This window comes from Trichosurus vulpecula, chromosome 4, assembly GCF_011100635.1.
Source record: "Trichosurus vulpecula isolate mTriVul1 chromosome 4, mTriVul1.pri, whole genome shotgun sequence".
Classification (NCBI taxonomy): Eukaryota; Metazoa; Chordata; class Mammalia; order Diprotodontia; family Phalangeridae; genus Trichosurus; species Trichosurus vulpecula.
Window position 1 is genome coordinate 429,342,154 of NC_050576.1, and position 21,565 is coordinate 429,363,718.

At 38.7% G+C, this 21,565-nt stretch overlaps 1 protein-coding gene across 2 annotated transcripts in view; it reads right to left on the bottom strand.

Annotated features, from left to right (window-relative positions):
* Positions 1-6,385, bottom strand: part of MBNL1 (muscleblind like splicing regulator 1) — a 257,520-nt gene extending 251,135 nt beyond the window's left edge. The window contains exon 1 of one of the 2 annotated variants that reach the window (XM_036755173.1): positions 6,335-6,385. The gene's annotated coding sequence lies outside the window, so the exon portion shown is untranslated. The remainder of the gene's footprint in view (positions 1-6,334) is intronic. The other variant, XM_036755159.1, reaches the window with a different exon arrangement.
* Positions 6,386-21,565: the final 15,180 nt, after the last annotated feature.

Sequence of the window (21,565 nt, forward strand, 5' to 3'; positions counted from 1 at the left end):
CATCTTGATGCTCCCCTACCTTTCCCCCAGTTTGGATCATCACCAAGGACACATATAGTACGCACTTACTAAATATTTGTTGAATGAATAACCTTAGGCCAGAGAAATCTGTACTTAATCATAAATGAGCTGTTTTGAGAAAGGTATACAAATGAATCAGCTCCTCAGATCCACTTGTTTTCAATCTAGTTGGATGGGAAGGGGGGTTGAGAGAGAGAAGCACCTAGTCTATACCACCCTGAATTATTTAGAAAAAAATTACAAAGTGACAGGTAGATGACAAGTAGGAGAAAACACAGAATTAACAATATTCACTGAGGGTTAAAAGGACAGAATGAAAATGAGAGAAGAGGCTGATGACTTAGTGGATACAGAGCATGCTGGACCTAGAATCAGGAAGAGCTGAGTTCAAACCTGACCTCAGGCACAAGCTAGCTGTGTGACCATGGGCAAGTCACTTAACCTCCATCTGCCTCAGTGTTTTCATCTGCCAGATGGGGACATAACAGCACCTACTTTATAGTGTTGTTGTGAGAATTAAAGGAGATATTTACAAAACACTTTGCAAATCTTAAAATTCTCTGTTAGCATTAGCTATTATTATCAGGGTTAATTAGGGAAGGCTTCTAGGAGGTGGTAAAATTTGAGTCACATCTTGAAGACAAGCACAACTATGGGTTGGCGGAGACTATTTGGGAAAAATATTGAAGCTGGTTCAAGAAGCAGTGTAGGGGAGTGGATGGGACTATGGATGTGGGGCAAGAAGATCTGGTTTCAGGTTCTGCCTCTGACATTTATTAGCTGTGTGAACCTGGATGAGTCACTTGGCATGGAATTGGTCGAAGTGTTTGTGGTGGGGATTTTTCTGGCACTTGAAGATCAGGGATACATTTTTAATTAAGTGTGACTTAAACAGATATAAGAACTTCTGCCTTGGTCCTTCCCAAACTTGCTCACTCCAGATCACTAAGAATGAAACTTACGTGCAAAAAAATAACTGTACTGGCTTGTCCCAAGTGAAAAAGACAGAATGGTAATGAAAGTCTTATGACTTTATTTTACAGACCCAAGACAACCTGATGACTTCTGCTTTTTCCAGAATGAAATGAATGTTGTTTCTAAATTTAGGAGGATTTTGGCAAGGCATGAAGTCTCACCTACACAGACAAAGTTACAAACCAAAGGACTTAAATGAAATTTCCATAAGTCAGCGTCAACCTAGGGAGTATGGGAGAGGAGGAATAATTCTAGTTTGGACTAAAGAGGACTTGGGTTCATATCCTGATTCTTGGCTTGTGCAGTCTTGGACCAGCCTTTAACTATCTCTGGGCCTCAATGGCCTTATCTGAAAATGAAGGCTTGGACTCAATGATCTCTAAAGTTCCTTCCATCTCTCAGTCCTATTAGGATCTGAAGGAATCTAAGAAGTTTCTTGATGAATTTTTGAAATTTAAATATAGAAATTGGTATTTTCCCCAATTCATTTTTCTTTTCTTTTTTTTTTAAATCACCTCTCCTGAAGTTTAGCATTTGGGCCTATTCAGAGTACTTTGGATGTGTTTTCCCATACCACAGCTCACCCTCCCAACTGCATTTCATCATATTAGTCAAACCTCCCCCATTTGCATTCATCCCGCTTTTGCATAAAATGCAGACCAGGCAAGGCAGAGTCTAGGGCTGATCCTAGAGATTCTATACCTTTAATATGCAAGAAAAAACGATGGCCCCTTCTCAATTCCTGGCTTCAGGATGAAGCCCAGGCAATCCCACCTTCTGCAGGAAGCCCTTCCCAGGCCCCCTGGATTCAAGTGCATTTCTTCTGTTGATCGTGCCTGGGTTATTCTGTATACTGTTGGTAATTAGGTGCTTTCATATTGTCTCCATCATAGATTGAGAGCTCCTTGAGAGCAGACTGGCTTTCGCCTTTCTTTGTTTCTCCACCATTTAGCCCAATGCCTGGCACACAGCAGATGATTCATCAATGCTTATTGACTGACCGACTAAGGGATTCTGTTTACTTAAAATAACCCAATTTGCATGTGAAGCATCTACATTCACTTTCCAATACATTTGGTGTTGGTTTTTCTGCTTGTTTTTTAAGGAAAATGTTGGAAACAAAAATACTCATTTGGAATCTTTGTGAACATACATAATAAGCGCACCTTTTAAGAGCCAAACCAAATTCCAATTATTTCTTATGGAGGACCAGTCATTTTTAATTGTGTCTACTGGTTTGTGACCCCCTTTTGGGTTTTCTTGGCAAAGATACTGGAGTGTTTTGCCATTTCTATCTTCAGCTTATTTGACAGATGGGGAAACTGAGACAAACAGGGTTAAGTGACATGCCCTGGGTTACACAGCCAAGTGTCTGAGGCCAGATTTCTCCTGACTCCAGGCCCAATACTCTATATACTACGGCACCTAACTGCCCCTAAATATCAATTTATCACACAGCTAAAGATTTTGTGGCATTTTTATTTTCAATAACTGCCACAACTTCTCTCTCATTATTGTAGAAGAAAACAACTATGAGTGTGGAATATCACAAATATATAAGTATTTATAAATGTATATATATACACACATATTTACATATATATGTCTTTATATGTACATCTATGTGTGTACAAATATGTACATATATATGGATAGGTATAAGATAGGTACGTATATACACATATGTGTACATGGGCATATATGTTCATATATGTGGTATATATACACACGCACAAATACAGAAACTCTCAGACTCTATATAGTAGTTCATTATCCTACATTGCTTTTTCTCATTTAAAAAAAACTTTGTTAAAAGGGAAGGCTCACTCAATATGATGGGAGTAGAGAATTATTCAGAAATGAATAAACATCTTTTTAAAAAACAAGATAAAATATAGAAAGTGAATATGCCCAATGCATTTATTCTTTTCAGTAGAGTGGCTGTGTACATTATCACAAGTACTAGGGCAGATTACATTTAGAACTTAAAACTTACTCAGATCTATTAAAAGACCAGCCCCTTGTCCATTATCTTGTTAGACTTCTTACTTAAAACAAATTCATCTGAATGTTCTGTCTTCTTGAAGATGGACGCTACTAAAGACTTTTTGCTAAGATACTGATTTTACCATTTGAACAAAAGGCATTAACCTGATTGTGACACAAAGATATGATACATCAGTCTCTTACTTAGAATTCTCTACCATTAATAACAAACTTAGCATCACAGCTTCAGGGCCAATGGATCTGCTATGCAAGCTTATTTTGATTGAGAGCATTTCTCGTTCAGAGTATGCTTCTATATCTCCTATATGATAGGGATGTATAGAATACATATGTAGGTATATATAATATATGATATACATGTGTGTATGTGTTTGAGAGACAGAGAAAGAGAAAAAGAGACTAAAGAAATATATATATTTACACACATATATACTTGTGTAAGCCATGGGCAATATTATTACAGTCATATATTAATTAATCATAAAGTAAAAATCTGAACTATGTCTCCAGACAAGTCCTCCTCTTTGTTCTAAGTGGGGGAATGGTTAAAAATATAGTCAAAGAAATTTGCATTGATAGATGATGCCAACCATTTCTCCTAAGGCAGTGATAAATTATCATATTGCAGGGCTTAAAAATCATGCTATTACAACTTTGGCGGGAAATACTCAATTGATTATTTCGCTTTGGATATTAATGGCAGCTAAGAATGCTTGAGTTAAACCCTGCATCTCTCTCACAAGATTCTCCAACTTTCCATTATCTGTGGTTTAAAGCGAATGTGTATAGGCTAGTTTTTAATCACTAATATCTCCCAAGTGATGAGCTGTCTAAAGTCTCACTTAATTGTAGGTATTAGTTTCTGTGGGGAAATCAGACATGTTGTTCCCTTGTGAAGTATGCAAAATGACAAATGGATGTTCCAATTCTTCCTGCTCTTCTCGTAACAGCTAGAATGGCCTTTTCAGTCATCCTTGGACCACGGAGCACCCACCAGTACAGTCAGTACTGGAATTTCAAAGTTTTCCACGAAAAATTTTCACAAAGAAAAAAAAAACCTATTGGCTATAAGCTGGAAGATACGCAAGGTTCCTAACTAAAAAATCATTATTAACAATTGATCTTGGAAACAAATAGCAGACATTCTAAATTGCGGTTGGCAGTCCTTTACCTTTCAGAACAATACAGTTGCTGATTTGGGGTGGCAATTGCTTTGGGCCACAGTTTACTTTCTTTTTGTGGCAGATTTTCTCTATAGCACTACACTATTTAACTATCTACATGTACAAACATATAGAAGTATTTATACCAACACAGATGTGCGGATAAACGTTGTGCATACAAGATTATTAAAATTCATAGTAGGGCCTTAAAATATTTGCTTATTAGAATGAAAAACTTTGCTTGAATATAATTCTTCAATTTTTAATGTAAGAAGCAAAATAAAGATTTTAATATACACATTATCTAAGCTTTATCAAAATTGGTTCAATTTAATTAGCATTAGTAAATAATAGAAATTTGCATTAGCAATTAGTACTGTAAAAATATTGACCTAGCAATCAAGAGCCTTTTACCACCATCAATTTAACTCTGAAATTCTGACTCAGCTTAAGCTGTGAAATTTTCTCTAAAATTTCCATCTCCATACTTAAAAAAAAAAACTGAATGATCGACTTTCCTCCTACCTAAAGCCAAACAGTAGCAAATTATGCAAGCATACACCACAAAAATAACGAAATTGAGATACTAGCAGCCTGTTTGATTCTCCATTCTATGTTCTATGGTTAAGCCAGTGCAAACATCAGTTACCATTTGTAAAATTAACCCAAAGAAAAAAGGATGTATCTCTAACTGAAACCACTGATTGATGGTAGAATGCACACTTATTGCAAAAACCACAGCCTTAATCTCACCAAAATCATCATGTTTAATATTAATCCTACGGCCCTTGAAGGCCTCATACCTGTCATCTTTTACTATTGATAAACCTAAGGCATGTGGTTGAATCCAGACTAGCCAAACTTTTCAGCTAATAGACAGGAATTTTACTGCCACTTGATGGCATTTTCCTACTGTTACCAACACCAATCAACTTATTTTTATTAAAGTACAAAAAATTAGAAATAATATTGGTTCCCATGATAAAAACACAGAATGCAATTTTTAGAAGAATGCACAAATCACCCTTTTTTATAAAACAAATACTGTGTTTAATTTAATCTATACCTTAAGTAAACCAAAGCCATATAAGCAGAAATTCAAGGTTTCTTATACAAATAACTTAGGAAAAACCACAGCGAAGTGTTCATATTTGTTGGACTGAATTTACAATAAAAAAGAAAATTGGAAAATGGAATTGGTCTCTTATTTCAGTTTCCTTCTGATGTGTTCAATCATTATATGAAAACGAAACAGTGAAAACAATTCCATGACATTTCTCGAAGAAACAAGTTTTGAAAGGGGAAATTTTTGAAAACTACATAAATGAAAAAACATGAGGGTCTATTGGCATGTCACTGAAAACTAAACACTTATTTTTCATTGTCCAATTTGTTGGAGAGCTTTTTCCTACAGGCAGATACAGGGAAGTCAACTTCACTTGAGCTTGTAATCTAATTAGGAGTATAGAGGCAGGACCCTAGAGAACTTTGCTATAATTCTTGCACCATCTTTAATTCTTAAACATCAGTGGTTATTGGAAGGAAATTCACTTAAGAGCAGGAAAGGGAGACTGGTAAAAGATAGGGATTTCACTTATAGTGTCACTTCCCTATCCTAAGAAACATCTTCTGTTAAATCCCAAATATTGTGATAATAAGAAAGCAGAAAAAGCAGAAGATAAATTTGTTCTGGTGTCTGTATTTTTACTTATAAAAATAAAGTCAATAATAGATTAGAAGGAACATTTGGAAACACCCAAAGACCCACTGGATGAGGGCATCTGTCTGGTTGTGAGAGTACAAAAATGAGGAGAAAACCAAAATATTATCTAATAGTAGTAAGGAAACTAGAAAATGTTCAAAAAGTCCTTTCAGAACTAAAAACTTTTCTCAATCAAAAGAATCAAAAGAAAGAATGTGTTTCTATGATTACTATTAAAATGACCAGAAAAAAAAGTTAGCATTTGGAATTTTCTTGTCTTTTAAAAAAAACATTTTTCCGATAAAGCAAAATGTGAGATCTAAAAACATTTGACACATTTCCATGAAAAACAGTGACTATCCCCTCCCAGGCAGTTCCACCTCCTCCCCATTAGCCAATAATGAAATTGTTGGGACATAAATACCAATTTGTAAGATTAAAAAAAAAAAGAAATTTGCCTCCTTACCTGTTTGTCTTTGTCGCCCTTTCAGAGGCAAAGCTGCCTAGTTTGATAACGTTACCAGTGCCCCAAAGAGATGTGTGCGGTGCAGTGCACTCTCAACTAATTAGCACATTCTCTTCCTTCTCCCCACCCCCCTCCCAGTAAATGATGATGGGCTAACGAAAGAGGAAGTAGTGAAAGACCAGAATAATTATGCTTTTCAAATCCTATAGAGAACGTGAAATTAACTACACAGCTTAAAATAGTAACCACGGCAACAGGCGGTGGTTTGCATGTATATATGACTTTTTTAGTTAGTGATTAAAATATGATATTTGGTAAAGAAATACTATTTCCCTTAAAGATATAACTCCCACATGACAGTCATCAAGAAACAGATTCTGTGCCCCCAAATGGAGGGTCACCTACACTGGAATCAACACAGTTTTGAATCAACACACTTTAAAATCAACTCCTGTTGAGTATTCACGGTATGACCAAAATGTTAATATGAGAGTGAACATCTGTTTTCATAGGGTGTAGGGGGGAATAGGGAGGCAGGGAAGGCTTTGCTAAAGTCCTTTTTTCTTGGAATCTGGGTAATGGTTTCTCATCCCCAGGTCTTCTATTTCCTTCCTCCAGAAGAGCCGCCTGTTACTCCGAGATAGAGCATTGAGAAACTGCTGCTGTTTCTTATCAAGAGTTATCTTCTCCTCCAGCTCCAGTCAGGTGCAGGTCCTAGAGTTGGGGGACTTTTTCTTTCTCTTTTTCCAGAGAGCCAGACTCAGCCTCTCATTAGTTAAGCTCCTGTCACATTACAGCAGACCAAGAAAACACTGGAGGACAGCAGGAGCAGGGACTGCAATGAAATAAATGATGTCCCAGCAGCCCTGAGCTCATATCTTATGCCAGTGCTGTGCAACCACAATTACTATGCCAGGGCGAGCAAAAGAAAACACTCAGATTCCTCCCTTACTGCTGAGCTACCCAGAGCAGAAGCCAATGATTGTGCGTGTGTTTGCATGTGTGTGAATATATATGAAGACACACGGGCATGAGGCTTTTCAGAGGTGCTGAGAAGGAAGATGATCACACAGAGCTTAGGAACCACACAAATCTCCACACCCTTTATGTCTCCAAATTTTGTGTTTGCTCCTCACAGAAAGTGCCATGTTCTCAGGACGTCGATGTATCTAGCCCACTGAGTTTTTACACAGACTAAAAGACCCTCCACCATCCATGGTTCCTTCCTTTTCATGGTCTCCAGCTTACCAATGTCCTTCTTAAGGTGCGAAGCCCGGAACTAGACACCATGCTCTATATGGAAGGACTATCATTATCTTGCTTGCAGAAGTTGCTGAGAAGGTTATATCACTCTCATAAATAGTTTGCAGTCCACTAAGAACCCAAATCTTTTTTGTACAAATAAATTATTTTCTAACAAGATCTCCCTGAACCCTCTTGAATTTCTAAACCTGATTATTTTTAACCCAAGTAAATGTCCCCTTATCTATTTCCTCTTTCTGAATAGGTGGTCTGTAGTATACTCCAATACCAAAATGACACCAGCTTTTCCTTCCACTGAGATTCATCCACATGCTTCCTAATGCTCCTTTTACCTGGAATTCCTTATATGAACATGTCTTTTAAACATAGAATGTTACCCTTCTCCCCTTTCTATTTATCTTGTTCCTCCAGCAGGCCTATTCATCCAGAGTCAAATTCCAGTGATAGTTTAGATGGACTCCAGCAACAAGTTTCAATATGAAGTCCATTTGCTAACTTGTATCAGGACCCCTACTACATCTTGATGTGTAAACTTCGTGAATTTGTGTTTAGAAATTGGAGGCCAAGAGTTTTACTACTGTGGCACATTTCTAAGATTTTGTTTCTATGTAAATATCTGGTTTTCTTAATTGCTCTCTTTTCTTGATGTTCACTGTGTCTTTAATAATATGCCATAGAACTTTGCTAGGAGTCCAAGTCAAGTTCACTGGCCTAGAGTATTAAGTCATTTTTTTTTGGAAAATCAGTGCAAACTTTTTCTTTTTCCAGTACTGTGGGCTGTGGGTTACTCTCTTCTCCTAGATTTTATTGATACTTCTCTCTTCTTACTCTTGTCCTTTCTATCTGACTCTACTTCCTAGTCTCCTTTGTGGATCTCCCTCCACGTCATTTCTATAAGTCAGGGATATTCCCTAAGGCTGACTTGGGCACTCTTTTCTTCACTCCCCAAATTGACACTTGGCACAGAGTCTTTGGCACGCTGGTGTGGACCTCTTCACCACATTCCTGGCTATTTTTATGATCTTTGGTCTTCATGCCTCCAGTCTCTCTTTACTCCAATCCATAGTCAATGATTATTGTAGTGTGGATCTGACCATAGCCCTCCTTGACTCAATAAACTTCAGTGGCTCCCTAGTACCTCCAAGAGCAAATATAACATTGTCCGTTGGGTTTTAAAGCCCTTTACAAGGTGCCTGATCCTGCTACTCCAGTCTTACTATGCTAAGGCCCTTTTCATTTAGCACCATGGACCTTCTTGCACTTCTTCACACTTCATGATCTGTGAGTAACAGTAGCTTCCCCACTGGGGACCCAACAGGCCAGCTCTAGTTGGGCAATGTTGCTCCTTCCCTTCTTTCCTCTTATCTTTCCTTCCTTCCTTCCTTCCTTCCTTTCTTCCTTCCTTCCTTCCTTCCTTCCTTCCTTCCTTCCTTCCTTCCTTCCTTCCTTCCTTCCTTCCTTCTCTTCTTCCCTCCCTTCCTCCATTGCCTTCTCTCCCTCCCTTCTTTCCCTCTGTCCACATATGGAATCATGCCTTTACTTGCAGGTGCTCTGTTCAAAGGAGCACAAATTTCAATCACTGAAACCACACAAGGTATCTTGTGGTTTACAGGCTAAATTTCTTTTTTAAGGACCATGACTTAAACCAAAATCACTCTGCCTCTCACTGATTGGCCAACAACAGGTCCCAGCCCAGGCCTCAGATGGTCATTGTTTGGGCTCTGATGGCTCTCCGAGTGAGGAAAATGCCAATTGTTTTAGTTTTGGCCAGAAACCCTGAGGTTCCCAGATTGATTTTTTTTTTGACTAGGTAAAAAAGGCCACTCTTTGCCTTTTTTCTTACCTAGCCTTAATTACTGAATGGGTGTTGCCTCAGACAAACTGAGATCTGAAAAAGACCTTAGCTTAAAAAGGCCAAGGTCTCCCACTGCACTGGGGGCCATCTCCAGTTGTCCTGGACTAGACCCAGATGGCTCTGGAGGAGAGAGGGAGGCTGGTGACTGCACAGCCCTGCCTCACTTACATACAATTCACTTGCAAGTCATTTCATCACCTCCCTGATGTCATTGGTCCTCTTCAAGAAGGACAAACAACAAACATGCTCTATCTCCCTGATCTCTTCATTTCCACTGACTGTCATGGGGCCTGGAAAGCTCTCCCTCCTCATTCCTGCCTCCTAATTGGATTTCAACAAAACTGTGCTTAAATCCTACCTTCTGCAGAAAGGCTTTTGCTATTCTTTCCATCCCTTCTTCCCACCATGGCTAATGTCTTTCTCGTTGAAATTACCTTTTATTTACCCTGTATATATTTTGTATGTAGATTTTTCTTAACCTGTGGGCTCCCCCAACACCCTACTTACAACCAATCAATGAACCAACTTAGAATGTGAGTTCCTTGAAGGCAGGGACTAATTTTTGCTTTTTTGTATCCCAACAGCTTAGTCAAGGGCCTGATACCCAGAAGATGCTTAATAAAAGCTTGTTGACAGATTGACCCCTGATTTTCAGTCTTTCAAAGATCATAGGCACTAATTCAGCTGGGACATTCACTATTCTCTCAGTTCATCAGGGATGGACACCCGCTGCTTTCTTACTATCTCCCAAATGACCTTGATTCATAAAGTTTCCAATCAAGTGCAGACCAAAGATTATTCCAATTTTCCAGGAATCAGAAGCAGAATCAGGAGGTGAGCACCTCTATTTCTCTCCCTTTTCTGTTACATTATCCCATCTCCCCTGCGCTGTGGCCTTTTCTTTTCTCTAACATCACTTTAACCTGCCTTTTCATCATCATCACTTTCCCTCTGAGCCTCTGCTCATTGTGAGGATGAGCGTTCTTGAGAATCATCTCATGGGACCTGGGTGTATGTTTCTACTTATTGGCATTCCCTGTATATCCACATGTCTCTGTAGACAACGTGGCCCCTCTCTGTCTCATCACAAATCTTTTAGCGTCTTCAGAATTTCATTCATGAGAGCTTTTCATCCCTTCTCTGTTGTTTTTCCATTTCAGTGCCAGGAATGCCTCCTATTGTTTTTCTGATCCCTTTAAAATCATGAAAGAATCTAACAGAAGTTTTGATGAAATCAGGAATTTTGTGTTTGCAGGATTCCCTGGATCTGCCTAGTAAATCTGTCAAGAGAGGAAATGAAATTCACTAGACGTGAGCGTTTTGAAGAAATTGGTATAGCTCCTAGTGATACCACCATCAATTCCAAACATCCCCTAAGTATCTTTATAAGATACACTAGAGTGACTCCTAGTCTGTTGTTCCTGAAAACAGTTCATTCCTTCTTTTTCAGGCTTCTGGCTACTTCTTTCCTCTTGTACTTGATTTCTCAAAAATCACTAGCTCTGGGATTTCATTTACAAATTACTTTTCCACTCTGGTTTTTTATTTACCTGCCATGGAGACTTGGAAGTGGTATCTAGAGGGTGAAGTGGATAAAGTACTGGCCCTGGGATAAAGGGGATCTTCCTTAGAGCAAATTGAGCCTCAGATTCTTAATTAACTGTATGACCCTGAGCAAGTCACTTGATCTCTGACTACCTCAGTTTTCTTATCTATAAAATAGAAATATCAGCACCTACCTCCCAGAGTTGTTGGGAAGACCACATGAGATATTCGTAAAGCATTTTGCAAGATTTAAAAAAAAACTATGTAAATGCTTATTATTGTTGTTATTGCATTAAAATGTGACCAAGCCCTTCCACTGATTGCAACTTTAATTCCCAGCCTGGCTTTGCCCATTTGGAAGCTGTCCTTCTTCCTGGAGAAAATGGAAGCAAAGATGAAAGGATTCTCCTGCCTTCTATCATCAGTCAGCATTAAAGAATCAGCTCCAATCCTTAGCCCATGCCCCGGCACAGATGGAACAGGTGCTTAGGAAATGCCTCTTAAATGGCTAACTGCTCCAAGCAGTGGATGCTGCTGTTAGCTAAACTGAGCATCTCCAAAAAACATCTTCTGATATTTGGCCAATTTCAGCAAGTACAATTTATGCCGGGGGGGCAACTAGGTGACACAGTGGGTAGAGCACTGGCCTTGGAGTCAGGAGAACCTGAGTTCAGACTCTAGTTTCAGATACTTGACACTTACTGGGTGGCTTGGGGCAAGTCAATTAACCCTGGTAGCCTCACCAATATGCTGTGACATTTGTGTTACAATAGAGAGAGTTCTGGCCTGAGTTCAAATCCAGTGTCAGATCATTCCTGGCTACGTGACCTTAGGCTAGTCATTAAACCTATTCGCCTCAGTTTCCCAACTATGAAATGGAGATGATAAGTTATAAAACCCTTGGCACAGTGCTTGGCACAGGGTAGATACTGTATCAATGCTTATTTCCTTCCCTGCCCTCTCCCCTTATTTGTCCTCAATTGTCTGTTCCTCTTGTCATCTTCTGAATATACTCTTAAAATCTCCCTTGAAGTGATATCTCTGAGTAGCCACAGTGGTTCATTTAGCCAGACTATGAAGCAAGAACTGGAAAAGACCTTAGAGAAAGTCTCTTATAGGTCTCTCATATGACATTATGAGGAATTAGAGCTCCAGAGAAGCTAAGTGACCTATTTGTCTGAGGTAGGAAGTAACCAATGTGGACATGACTGGTCAGAAAAAATTAACATTTTACCATCTTCAAGTTCCTGAGAGCTTTTGAGGTTTTCTAAACAAGGGATTCTTTCTTTGAATTCATCCAAAATCTGGTTTCTTAATAACTTGGGAGTCATGTTTGACTCTTCCCATGATTCCTTTTACCTGGTAAAGTTCTTGGTTTTTGACATTCTGCATTATCAATTAGGTCTTCTTTGTTGCCCAGAGTAAAAAAGACAACCAAACAAACAAAAACCCACATGATTCTCTTAATTGTTTCCTTTAAAATTTGAGAGATGAAATTGTTATAAAGACAAGTAAAAACAAATAATTAAATTCTTTGTTTTCAGCAGTATTAGACTTCTGGGAGATGTCAAGCTAAATCAACATGTGATCACTACTGAATCTTTCCCAGATGCCATTTTTAATCTATATTAGGAAGACATTATCTATAGTCTTCTTCTACCTAGGAAATCTACTAAAAAGTTATTAAAAGAATTGAGATCGTGGTGGGAATCTCTCTGTCCCTTCGCATTAGTTCAAGATTTTCATAGAATTCTGGAAGAAATAAGGGCATTAAGATAAGCAATGGGAAACCAAAGTGAGTAACCAGGACAGTCTACAGACTAAAGGCAGTTTCTTAGCAGAGACTCTGAGTTTCAAGGGCAATGGGGTTAGACAACAGAATAAAAGTTTCATCCACTAGCCACAGTTGCTTGAGTAACAGGTAAAAGTGCTGTATATATGTGCAGGAGCTTGTAAACAGCCTTGTAACCATGCAGAACCACACCCCCTATTAACCACCACTCTATTCTGCCTAGGAAAACTAAGGAAGATCTATTTGAATGAATGAAGGACAAAGGAATGAATGAATGAATGAATGAATGAAAAAGGATTTACTAAGGGCTTGATATTCCAAGCTAAGTGATAGGGATACACATAGAAAAACTAGACACTCACTGCTCTCAAGGAGCTCAGTGTTTAATTTGGGAAGATAACACATAAAAGCAATCCGATCCTCAATCTGATCTCTTTTCCTCTTTCACTGGCTTGAGGGGATGGGTGTTCTGTTGACTTCTCTTTGAAATTTTATAAAGATAAGACTCTCCCACAAGAGGCAAATGAACCTAGTCATGGATCAGTAGTCTGTTCACTCCTAATCTGAATGAATGAAGCTAATAATCTAATTTTATCTGATTCCAGAAAAAAAACAGCATTCCAATCCACAGTCCCTGATTTCTCAGTGAACAGAGACAACACACTTCTCCTGGGACATGAAAATGAATGGGAAGATTCTGAAGATGTAGATTTTGCTATGGCATCTAAAGCTTAATTTTACTTATGTAGAGATCTTTTTTTTCTTTTATTTTCCTACTGGTTTTTAGGAAGCATTCATTATTTATGTTCATTTGGGGAGGAAAAGCATCCAAAGGAAAAACATGGCTCCCTCTCCCCCACCATTGGCAACTAGATGACACAGTACACAATAAATCTGGAGTCAGGAAGACCCGAGTTTAAATCCAGTCTCAGACACTAACTGTAAGATTTTGGGCAAGTCACTTAAACTCTGCTTTCCTCAGTTTCCACATTTATAAAATAGGGAGAATAATAATGCCTAAGCTCCAGGGTTGTTGGGGATAAAATGAGATGATATTCACAAGGGTTTTGCAAACATTCAAATGCTATAGAATAGCTCTCCTCTATCATCATATTGTTCAGTCTATAACTTTCTTTTAGACAGTATGGTGCCATGGATAGAATGTTGGGCTTAGCTATGACAGAGTTCAAATCCTGCCTCTAACATTTTTAGTGGCATACACACAGATGAGCCAAATAACCTCTTTAAGCCTCAGTTTCACAAACTGTAACATGGAAATCCCAAAGCCCAACTCACAGGATTGCTGAGGCTTAATGGTGAAGCATTGGGAAGCCTTGAAATGTTATAGAAATTTCTTCTATGGCTTTACTATGACATATATGAGACAGACAAGCAGGTTTGGAGTGGTTTTATCAACAGTTTCTAAATATTCTAAGATACTTTGTATTCATGTAACATCATCGGTTGCAGTTTCTAATAGCAAAACTCCATACATGGTTACGTGTTCTTTCTCCCCTGGAGAACTGATGCTTCTTGAAGGCAGAGACTTTGTATTTTATTTTAATCTCTATATGATGAATGTTTTTTGTGGGGATAGTGGGTCCCTTTGGCAATATGGGAAAGCCAATTGATCCCTTCTGAGAATGATATGTTAAAATTCACGAAATTTCCTAAAGGATTCCAAAGGAAGCCAGTTATATTAAAACACAATTATTGAAATAGTTTGGGGTGTGTGTGTGTGCGGTCTTTTAAAATGAGTTCATGGCTTCAAGGATAGGAAGCCCTGCCCAGTGCCTAAGGTGGTGCCTGGCAAAGAGCAAGTTCTTAACAAATGCTAGTAGAATCAAATGGAAGAGATAAGTTCAATTTTGAACGGTGGCCATGTTACTTTCATTTGTCAGGGGGGAAGCCAGTAATCAATATCCTTTATTAAATTGGGGGTCCTCTAAAGGGAGTGCCCCACATGGCTTTCTTTCCAAAAGAGACTTGACAAAATAATGGCTTTTATGCCTCCACATTTTTTAGTGTCTGCATCCAACTTTTACCTTAATCTACCTAGCAATCTGCATTCTTTGAAACTCCTTCATCAGCAAGTTCCAACCCAAACCAAACAAACCACAATTGCCCCAATATCCCCCTTATAGTAATGGAAAGAGCCTTGGATTTGGGGTCTGAGGATCACAGAGTATTTAGAGATGGAACAGGAGCACCTTGGGCAATCCTTCCAATTTGACTGTACATTTTTACAGATGAAGAAACAGAGGCCTGAATAAATCAAGGGATGTGACCCAAATCACACAGTAAGCAGGGCTGGAATTTGAACTCTGGTTCTCTGACTTCAAAACTAGAATACTTTTCACTGTTCCATGCTTTTGATTCTGGCACTGAGAACACAAGTGAGTTTGGGTATAACACTTTAGTTCATCAAACCTTGGTTTCCCTACTTTAGCTGGTGAGAAGTTAGTTAGGCCTCTTCAAGATATCAGACTCTCTAAAACAGATAGGAGTGAAAACAGAATGAATACATTCCTAATGTTTTAGAGACACAGGGTCTCATGCCTGAATTCCTGGTGGCTGAGGGCATATCAGTGGCCAGTGTTTGTTTTCATGACTGCTTGAAATTGACTGAACTAGCAACATTTGACCTGCCATCTGCATAGCTGAGCTGTGGGGCAAATATTTTTAGCTTGGTGCTTTCATTGCGAAATTCTAAGAGGTGCCACATCAACATTTATATCATTAAGATCTGAGAGAAAATTGGCAGAAGGAATAGTCTTGGATTTGGGAGTCAGGAAGACTGGAGTTAGAATCCAGCTTCGTATACTTATTAACTGTGTGACAACTCCTGGGCAAGGCACTTAGTCTCTGCTTGAGTTTCCCCATCTATCAACTATCTCCTGCAGTTGCTGTGAAAACAAAATTAGATGAAATTTATAAAGCTCTGTGTGAACCTTAAAATACTACATAATCATTTTAATGGATTATTATTTGCTATAAGAAATGACAGGGGGAAATGGGTTCAGAAAAACCTGGGAAGACTTATATGAACTGATGCAAAGTGAAGTAAGTAGAACCAGCAGAACACTGTACACAGTAACAGCAACATTGTGTGATGATCAACTGTAAAAGATTTAGCTCTTCTCAGCAACACAAAGATCCAAAACAATTCCAAAGGACTCATGATGAATCTCTCCACTTCCAGAAAGATTGAAGCACATTTTTTCACTTTCTTTATGTTTCTTGCTTTTCATTTATTGCAACATGGCTCATATGGAAATATTGTTTGCATGGCTTCATATGTATAATTGATGTAATATTGCTTAGCTTCTCAATGGGAGCAGAGGAGTGGGCAGGAGGGAGAAAGAAAATTTGGAACTCAAAATTTAATTTTTTTTACTTAAATAAAAAAGAATGTTACATTTTTTAAAAAAGAAAAAATACTATATAAATGATGGTTACCATCATAGAGTCTTGTGTCTACATCGTTCTAAAGAGTCAGATAGAATAGAACGCTGTGCCTGTCTTCAGGAAGATCCCAGTTAAAATATTTGCTGACGGTGTGACAATGAGCAGTCTGTTAACCTCTTTGCGCTTCAGGCAACTCTCTGAGAATCTTAACTGAATAGAGGGAGAGATCTGGTGCAGAGAGATTCCTATACTTCATTCTAATATTGACAGGTTTAGAGAAAAGAAGGGAAATGTTGGTAGGGCTCTCTGGTGCCTATGCTTTTTCTCAATTGTCCCTTGCCAATTTTTCCTTGTTAAACTTTCTGTCTAGTTGTTCTATGTGTATCCTTTTTCTAGCTTTTCTACTTTCTGATGTTGTGGTACTTCCTCCCTGCTGTCCATAATGGCCCCAGAACGCTGAGAGATGCATTTTTGGGGTGTTTGGCTCACACCAACATCCACAAGGACTTCCCATTCAGTCTTCCTCCCTTCTCCATTTTATTGTTACGATGGTGATATAAGCAAATCTCAGAGGGCTGGAATTTCCTAGGTGCTTTCCTTTTAAAGATCGCAGCAGTAGAAGTCTTGACAGTTTGAATTCCATCCACAAATTTGAAAACAGTTCTATCTGACCATAGCTCCTCCTCCATCCTGTTTCATGGTTGCCATAGGAATGAGAAGCAGGACTTTTCAGTTGCTGACAGGAGCTGCTCTCCCCTTAGCTCCTCCTTTGTATGTGAAAATGTTGCCATAGAGACAGTGGGTATCCCAGAGAAAGCCAGATTTTTGTAAGATGAAGGATAATGATTAATTTCCATGTCTCCAATGAGATACCCTTCAGTAGGTCATCAAAGCCAGAGTCTCATTTCATGATCCTTCTTCTTACATAATCCTAAAAGTTCATCTAACAACCAGTAGCTTTTGGGGTCTTCTGATTGAAAACAGAAATGTAAAAGAAACTGAAATAGCGTTAGCAAAGTTATTATCAACCATGAACCTATTCCAAATTATTGAATAGTTAACAAATGAAGTTTTCTGAAAATAATCCATTCACTTAATCTAGGCTTTAAGCTACCTCAGTGACCAATTTTGATTCTACAGAAGACTTAATCCAATATGATCCCATCTTCTAGGTAGAGATGAAGCAATATGGGGTTGGAATGTTGCCTTTAAGGGTTGCAAAGAGATTTACATGCATTATTCCTCTCGATCTTCACAATAAATGAACTATTTGGAAAGCGTTTTGTAAACTTTAAAGCACTACATAAAAACTATGACTGTGATGTCTTCTATAAATATGCTATGGACATTATTATTATTATTAATTATTACTACTGCTGCATAACTGTTTTTCTTTGATACAAGGTTAAATGCTGAGGAAGAAAGAAGAGGTAGGAAATACTCAGAAATGAAAGAAATTTATAAGACAATAAAAATACACTATTCCCTTCCTTTGCTGTTTTAAATGTCCAGAGCATCATTACAGACTGCTAGATTCACCTCCCTTCAAAAAACACCGTGTTTATTTTGTATTAGTTTACTTATATACAAGTTGTGCCCATCTATAGAATGTAATCACTATAGGGGCAAAGCCTGTTTCATTTTTGACTTTGTATGCCCAGTTACTAGGACAACAACGCAAAAGAGATGCTTAATTAATGTGTGTTGGTGATTGACTAATTACAAAACTTACTTTTATCTCAACATATTCATTACAACTCAAATCAAGTGGAATATATTATATACAATGTACCCAAAGTCCTAAGACAATCTTAAGCTGGGCTATGAAAGCTTAATGTCATTCTAAAATATGTGTGACACACTGTTTAACTCTGTTTTCTAGAAAGTGAATCCACCTGTTAAGCATCCCCTTCCTACATTTTCATTTAGGGATGTTCCATGTTCATGCTGGGAATGTCTTTGACAAATTCAATAAGACTCACCCTTCTTGTCAAACAACATACTTTTAGAGGTATATTCTTACTCATTCTAAGCAGGAATATGAAAAATACACCCCAGCTCTAACTAATGAACTCTGTCACTGTGTAACTCACTCTTTTGGATGGTAATCTGGGTCAACGAGCAGACTGAGAGGAATTTGAGATACATCTAGGGTATGTGTGCATGAGAAGGGTAAGGCATAAACTATGATGTAAAGGGGAAGTTAGAATGTCAAACCATGCCATGATGAGAGCCATGGAAAGAACCATTTCGGAGGAAGTGAAGGGTGGAAAACCAAAGGGTTCACCAGTCTAAACATCCCCTAAAGGTTAGACAGGTAACCTGAAGAAAAGTCAGAGCAGTAGTGGCATTTCACTTGACCTCCTCCAATTGAATATAAGCTTCTTTAGGGTAGAGACTGTTTAATTTTGGTCTTTGTGCTTAATAAATAAACTACAGAATGACTTCTTAAGAAATAGGAATCCAATGTTAGAACTTGAATAAATATCCAAGTTGAGGAGTGAAGAGCAGAAAACTCTGATTTTATGAAGGGTTGACTTCTTTAGAAAGATTTAAAATAAATGTGTTCATTTATGAACTTTCTGGGGTGAAAGTTCTGTTCTAAAGAGATGCTACACTAAGACAAGACTTAGGGTTGTCATGTTAGTGTCTGTCAGGAAGGATGGGATGGCTTAGTGTTTCACAAACTCTCCAGGAGACAAAGGAAGGTCTGCTGACATGCACAAGGAGGAAGGAGGCACTGTTGTATTCCAGGGAAAGAAAACATTTTGAAAGGGTGTTTACATTCACAGTTGGCATGACTGAAAGAGACAACGTACGGTGGAGTGTCAAGATGTGCAGAGGACATGGGGCAGGTGTGCCCATAGGCCCACATGCAGCCAATACTCTAAACATATGGATGGCAAGACCTCTGGCCTTGGGATCAGCATAGCTAGCTTCCTATGCTTGCCACCACTCTGTATCTCTAAAATGGAAAAAAATATACTGGCATGACCAACCTTGAAGGGGCTGGAAATTGACAAGAGGGAAAATCATAGATTTATGTTCATATATGGAAAAATATCCACTTAGAAATATTCATTGTAAACTAGAATTTTAAGAAATGTCATGGATTTATGATTACTTTCAAGCTCACCTCTTGGAAGGTGCTATTTAAAATCTGATGTCATTCAAATCACAGGTTTCAAAGACAATGCAGTCTCACAGGGGACCTGGGGCAAAATCCCAACTCTCTGTACCTGTATAATCTTCAGCTCACTCAGCTTGTTTCTTCTTCTGTAAAATTAGGGGTTTCGGAGAGAGTGATCAATTCTAACTCTTCATGTAGGACCCCCTGCCCCAGCATCCAAAGAAAATCACCTTGCATTAATATTGTTTATCCTTATCTATGTATACGTTGTCTCCCTGAGGAGAATGTAAGCACTTCGAGGGCAGGACCAGTTTCATTTCTGTCTTTGTATTCCATGTGGATTGTTATATGGAAAGCACTTTCTAAATCTTAAAGTTTAGAAAACCCATGGAAATCAAAGTCCTGTAAGTTGAATCTTCCATAGTCGAATGCTGCTATAGATTGGAATCTTCTCTAAGCCCTCACTGTTCTGATCCATTGCATAAGACAGTCACATCATGACAGCCTATTTGTTGTTGAAAAAAGAAACACATTAAATTCTTGAAATCCACTGACTTACTCTGCTCTGGGTGCATACAGACACTTCCGGGATCCATGATTCCACACTGGGAAGTTCACCTTCCACCAATGTGAAGCACAGTATCTCCATATCTTAGCACGTGGCTCCCAGGCGTCTTTGTGACTTAAAAAGAGGCATCAACCAGTGACCAATCCCCGCAGAAGGGCTTCTGTGAATTGAGCTAGAGGGGTCCATGTCATCGTGCCTGAGGAGGACTAGAAACCTTCCTAGCTTGGTAGGCACTGACTGGTCTTCTGTATCTTCGAGTGACTTTCAAGAACACTGAGCATATCCATCCCACGGTGAGACATCAGAACAGGACTAGATGGAAGGCATGCAATGAGATTCTCTATTCCCTAATTGTTCTTCCAGCTCTTTCCTGAATAATTTTCCTTCCTAGCTATTCTAATTCAGTCCTTCGATCTCTTCCAAAACGACAGAGCACAATTGGGGCGATTATGTAACATTCTGCTTCCATAATGCAGCCACTTCCTAATTCTGGAAGCTTATCTTTGACTTTTCCTGTGCAGTAACATGTTCCAAACTATGAAGCATATCCTGCTTAGGTTTAAAAAAATAGTCTTCTGAGTGGGAGGGGGAGGAGAAGAAATGGCCAAATGGAGATTTTTCCAGCACAACTCCCACATAAAGAAATCCAATTTTTCAATGAAAACAAAGTACAAATTAAAGTCAACAATTGTGGGACTAACAAAACAAATCGACTCCAACTGATAATGAATACAGTGCTGCTGTTCTTTCTTTATAATTGAATTTTTAAAAAATTAACAAAATCTATTTTCTCTGCACTATTTGCCCCACTTTTGGAAGAAGAAAACAAAACAAAACAAAAAAAAACTTTTGTAACAAATAGGCATATTCAAGCAAAACAAATTGGACCTGTCTCCAAAACACATCTCATGCTATATACCAAGTCCATCACCTGCCCGCCAGGTGGAGGGAGTGAGGTGTGGGGCGGGAGAGGTAACATGTTTCATCATCAGGCCCTTGGATGCATGGTTGATCATAACATTGTCGGATTTGGAATCAGGCATTTGTAATTAAACATTGTACACGCAAACATGGTTAAATCTGCCTTTGTAATAGTTGATTTTCAACAAGTTGTAATCTGCCACTGTATCAGTCAGTTGGCTTTGAGTCACAATGAATGGTGGAAGTTACTGAAAGTATTTTTACTTAGTATGTGTCATACACCTTGCTAAAAAGAGCATAAAAATACAAAAACAAGATAGTCTCAGTCCTCAAGGATTTTGTGTAGGAATAGGGGGAGGTAACAGCTATAGGTCAGTGGTAAACGGAGGAGAATATTTAGGTCTGGGAATTCATAGAGGGAGGTGTGGTGCTAATGTGATCAAAGATCTTCCCCACCCATTCAATATGCCTCAGGTGGAGCTAGTTAAGGGAAGCTTGATTAGGAGAGGCTTGTTTGTAGGCAGGCCCACACCCTTTTGTTATTAGGTACTAAGCCCCAGGCCCAAACTAAGTATATATACACCCTGTGGGTAGCCATTAAGTTTAGACTAGAGAGCTGCAGAGATCAGAGAACTGCAAGAAGAAGAAAATGAAGAAGAGAGAACTTCAAGAGAGGACAGAGAAGTGGAAGAGAGGGAGAGACAGAGAGAGAACTACAAGGGCTCTCAGAACTGCAAGAGGAGAGGACA